Source organism: Mustelus asterias, unplaced genomic scaffold, assembly GCF_964213995.1.
Source record: "Mustelus asterias unplaced genomic scaffold, sMusAst1.hap1.1 HAP1_SCAFFOLD_2038, whole genome shotgun sequence".
NCBI lineage: Eukaryota > Metazoa > Chordata > Chondrichthyes > Carcharhiniformes > Triakidae > Mustelus > Mustelus asterias.
The window spans coordinates 55637-61636 of NW_027591983.1; positions in this window are offsets into that span (position 1 = coordinate 55637).

Genomic DNA, 6000 nt, shown 5'->3' on the forward strand with positions numbered 1-6000 from the left:
GCGAAGGATAACAGGGTCGGTCGCCATCAAATGGGAGTGGCTCTCGCCATGGGGGAGGCGATGGCAGAGCAGATCAATGTCAGATCTGGGGAAAATTGGAAGAATGTTTTCATGCCTCTGCAGGAATGTTCTTGGTATTGCTGAAAGGAGAGACATGTTACTGAAGTTTCTCGTTTACACTTGGAGCAGTGTTCAAATCTGGCACCTTACCCAGGAGCTTAGGGAGCCAACAGTTCGCCATTGCTATCTCCAGAGCAACGGCTCGGCCAGAGTCGACTGTCATGTCCTAACTATGTTAGGGGTTGTGGAATTCATCAAAAAGAAGAAATGTGGTTTGCACGTGTAGATTCAAAGTAACACGCAACAGGTTTATTGACAGATGTTGCCTGTACAGAGTACAAACTGAAACCAAAAGCAGCAGCTTGTGCAACACTCTAATGACATCACCATCAAATCATGTGATCAGCTCTTAAAGCAATCTGCAACCAGTTAAATATATAACACCAGCCAATCAACACTCTTTCCCCCTGTAGTATAAATTGTTGCGATTGTTTGAAATTTGGCAATCTTGCATTTGTCAAGTGCAAGATCAAAAGATTCAACAACATGTCTCCCCTTTCAGCAAGGTTGAAGCTCAGTAGGATCGAAGGATCTTTTACATCCGCCCAAACAAGCAGGCGGGGCCTCGGGATTAACATCTCACCCGAAAGACGCAACCTCGAAGAGTGAGACACGCCCTCAGCGCCACAAGAGTATCGGCCTGGATTTTAGTGCTCAGGGCCTTGAGGGGGGCTCGAACCTTGTGCCTCCGAGGCAAGAGTGCTACCAACTGAGCCCCAAATCTGGTGATAGTGGCCCCTGTGGCCCTCAGTCCCCACTACAACTGTTAATCAAAAAAAGGGGTGAGGAATCAAAGTGTGCTAAAATAGTACACCATTGGAAAAGCCAAACAATTTCATTGAAAATGACGTACTTTTTTTCTGTTCAGTAGATGCTTGGCCATCGCTGACTCAGAGACTGATTAGCTCTTTATGAGCTCACTGCCACAGCTAAACCTCGCCCTGGTTACACTAAGTGGATTAATGAAGGTCAAATGGGACAGCTGAGTGGAAAAACACTGCGCAGTGACACAGTAACAGCAATGGGAAACTGCCTCAAACTGGACCGACAGTGCCATCTGCACTGAAAACCCTTGCTGCTCGTATGTTTTTTAATTCTTTCACGGGATGTGGGCGTCACTGGCAAGGCCAGCATTTGCTGCCCAACCTTAATTTGCCCTTGAACTGGGTGTCTCGCTGGGCCATTTCAGAGGACAATTAAGAGTCAACCATATTGCTGAGTCACATGTAGGCCAGACCAGGTAAGGACGGCAGATTTCCTTCCCTCAAGGACATCAGCGAATCAGGTGGCTTTTTCCGACAATCGATGATAGTTTCATGGTCACCGTTACTGAAATCAACTCTCGGTTCCAGTTTATTAACTGAATTCAAATTCCACCAGCTGCCATTGTGGGATTTGAACCCACATCTCCAGGACGTTAGCCTGGGCCTCAGGGTTACACGTTCAGTGACATTATCCTTCTTCTCCACACTCAAACTTTAGAATTTGCAAGTTCAACTGACGTACATCTAAGGTTAACAGTCATAGAGTCATGGAGGATAACAGCGTGGAAACAGGCCCTTCGGCCCAACTTGTCCATGCCACCCTTTTTTTTTTAAACCCCTAAGCTGGTCAAGCAGAGCTGTACAAAGTCTTGGATTTAGACACTGGAACTTACAAAACTCAATATGGCACAATTTAAGCAATATAATTGGCAGTAAAATCTGTTCCGACCCATGAAGAACTCATTATGAACTCCCAGAATGCTCCAGCAGAGCAATGCAAGGCCAGGAGATTGCATGTGGCGGCGCGGTGGCTCAGTGGGGTTAGCACTGCTGCCCCCCAGTGCCAGGGATCCCCAGTTCAATTCCGGCCTCGGGTCACTGTCTGTGCGGAGTCTGCACGTTTTGCCCGTGTCTGCGTGGGTTTCCTCCGGTTTCCTCCCACAGTTAGGTGCATCGGCCATGCTAAATTCTCCCTCAGTGTTACCCGAACAGGCGCCAGAGTGTGGCAACTAGGGGATTTTCATAGTAACTTCATTGCAGTGTTAATGTAAGCCAACTTGTGACACAAATAAATAAACTTTATAATCCATCTGGTGTGGGTTCCCTCTGGTTGTTCTTTGACATGATGAGTGAGTACTGGTGAGAGAAGCATGGGGGTTAATGGGAGGATCTATGTGGCAGTGTCAAAACCAGATCCAGCCACCTCATGTTGTGCGCTTGGTTTTTTTTTGGAGCGTTCTGGCAGGATCACCGATCCACGTCATCCTCCAACCTACCTAGAGTTCAAACTTCACAGAAACAGTAGGCCTCTCTGCAGTGCCAATGGATGGAACGCAATAGGAAAGACATACCCTAAAACAATATGATTTATTGGTGTTCTTGGCCCACAACCCAGCTCTCTTGACTTCCTGCCAGGCTCTACTCATCAGCTTCTCTATACCCGAGCTATGACTGTAACACTACATTCTGCACTCTCTCCTTTCCTTCTCTATGAACGGTATGTTTTGTCTGTATAGCACGCAAGAAACAATACTTTTCACTGTATGTTAATACATAATACAATAATAAATCAAATCAAAAGGTTCATAAGAGCAGCTAAGCGACAACTCTCTCTTGAACTTTCTCTTCTGGATCTGTGGAGGTAGTCATCTCTCAACTGGAGTGTTCCACTGCTCTCCTGGCTATTCTCCCACATCAAACTCTTCATAAAATTGAGCTTATATAAATTTCTGCTGCCTTTATTGTACCTCGCATTAACCGTTCGCCCAACACGGTCCGCTCGCTGACCTACACAGGCTCCCAGTTTGGTAAGACTTAAAATTTCCTTCCTTTTTCTCAAATCTCTCCTGGCCTCATGGAATCCCTACAGAACAGAAGGAGGCCATTCAGCCCATCGAGTCTGCACCGACAACAATCCCATCCAGGCCCTATTCCCATAATCCCATGTATTTACCCTAACTAGTCTCCCTGACACTAAGCATGGCCAATCAACCTAACCCGTACATCTTTGGGACTGTGGGAGGAAACCGGAGCACTCGGAGGAAACCCACGCAGACACTGGGAGAATGTGCAGACTCCGCACAGGCAGTGACCCAGGCCGGGAATTGAACCCAGGTCCCTGGCACTGTGAGGCAGCAGTGCTAACCACTGTGCCACCCTGCCGCCCTCCCTACCTCTAACTTTTTTCACACTGCAACCCTCTGAAATCTCAACATTCCAACAAGTCTGGTCTCTTGCACATCTTTCTTCACTCCACCAATGGTTTCCATGCCCACAGCAACAGTGGCCCTCAACTCTTGAATTCCCTCCCTAAACCTCTTTCTCTACCTTTAATAGTTTCCTTAAAACCTACCTCTTTGACCAAACATTTGGTCATCTTTGATTGGAATTAATTTATTGTCACATGTATTAGCACACAGTGAAAAGTATTGTTTCTTGCATGCTTATACAGACAGAGCATACCGTTCATAGAGAAGGAAAGGAGAGAGTGCAGTATGTAGGTGTTACAGTCATAGCTAGGGTGTAGAGAAAGATCAACTTAGTGCGAGGTAGGTCCATTCAAAAGTCTGACGGCAGCAGGGAAGAAGCTGTTCTTGAGTCGGTTGGTACGTGACCTAGACTTTTGTATCTTTTTCCCGCTGAAAAAAGGCAGAAGAGGGTATATCCATGGTCCTTGATTATGCTGGCTGCTTTCCAAGGCAGCAGGAAGTGTAGGCAGGGTCTGCCCGATTTCATATGTCTTTATCTGGCTCAGTGTCAAATTTTGTTGATAAGCAATTAAAGGCTCTATATAAATGCAGGTTACTTTTGTTGAGCTACAATGGTCACTATGGGTCAATGCTTCCAGGCAATGAGGCTATAATGTAGCTCTCAGTAAAGTGAGGGTATGGGTGGATTTACACCTGTTGGGCTGTTAGGTGTTAGGTGCTGCACTGAACACTGAACCATTACATTGTAAACCAAACATCATTATCCTAGCCCCAACACATTGAAATGAGGTCTGGATTAATCACAAGCTGAAGGCTGAAATTCTAATGGGAGAGGTTCCACAAGGTTGGTGGACATCTGCAGCCCCCGACCATCAATCAAATCAGCATGTCCAGAGACAGTGAAAAAAAATTGCATTTATGTAACGCCTTTCATGAGCCTCCCCCCGCCCCACCTCCCCCACCCTCCCTCAATGTCCCAAAGTGCTTTATGGCCAATTAGGCACTTTTTAAGTGTAGTCACTGTAAGAAACGCAGCAGCCAATTTGTGCACAGCAGGATCCCACAAACACCAATGTGACCATGAGCAGATATGTCTGCTGTGACTGAAGATAAGTCTTGGCCAGGACACTGGGATAATCCCCTGCACCTCTTTGGAAAAACACCATGGCATCCACCTGAAAGGGCAGACGGGTCCTTGGTTTAACATTCTAGCCCGACAGACAGTGCAGCACCCCCTCAGCACTGCACACTAATTCCAGCTGTAATGTTTGTGTGGAAGTCCTGGCGTGAGGCTTGAACTCACGACCTTGCCACTCAGAGGTGGGGATGCGATCCACTGAACCATTGCTGGCAGATCCGGTCCCTGGTTCCACCTCACAGCTTTGGGCCTGGTCCAACTCCCCGACTCGCTGCTGCCATGAGGAGTTAGTGGTCAGAGTGTGAATGAGTGTTACAAACAAGCCTTGTCCGTTCAGCTTGCGACACTTGGACTATGAGCAACTCTGCAGATTGCATTGCCCAAGCGTATGGACATGTGACTGCACTCCGAGCGGTCTCTTGCTGTCGGTGCAGAGGAAGATGTGCAAAACAGATCACATTGTTGTAATTCCGGGGACGATGTGGATTCGCGTGTGCGCATCCACATCACCACCCACCCACGTACAATCACACACCCACCCCCCCCTCTCCACACACACACATCCCCCCCCACACACACACATCCCCCCCCACACACACCCACACCCCCCTCTCCACACACACCCGCCCCCCCTCTCCACACACACACGCCCCCCCTCTCCACACACACCCGCCCCACTCTCCACACACACACGCCCCCCCTCTCCACACACACCCACACCCCCTCTCCACACACACCCGCCCCCCCTCTCCACACACATCCCCCCCCCACACACACCCACACCCCCCTCTCCACACACACACATCCCCCCCCACACACACCCGCCCCACTCTCCACACACACACGCTCCCCCTCTCCACACACACCCGCCCCCCCTCTCCACACACACACGCTCCCCCTCTCCACACACACCCGCCCCCCCCACACACACCCGCACCCCCTCTCCACACACACCCACACCCCCTCTCCACACACACCCGCCCCCCCTCTCCACACACACACGCTCCCCCTCTCCACACACACCCACACCCCCTCTCCACACACACCCACACCCGCCTCTCCACACACACCCGCCCCCCCTCTCCACACACACCCGCCCCCCCTCTCCACACACACCCGCCCCCCCTCTCCACACACACCCGCCCCCCCTCTCCACACACACCCGCCCCCCCTCTCCACACACACCCGCCCCCCCTCTCCACACACACCCGCCCCCCCTCTCCACACACACCCGCCCCCCTCTCCACACACACCCACCCCCGCCTCTCCACACACACCCGCCCCCCCTCTCCACACACACCCGCCCCCCCTCTCCACACACACCCGCCCCCGCCTCTCCACACACACCCGCCCCCCCTCTCCACACACACCCGCCCCCCCTCTCCACACACACACGCTCCCCCTCTCCACACACACCCACCCCCGCCTCTCCACACACACCCACCCCCCCCCTCCACACACACCCAACCCCCCCCTCCACACACACCCGCCCCCCCCCTCCACACACACCCGCCCCCCCCCTCCACACACACCCACCCCCCCCCTCCAC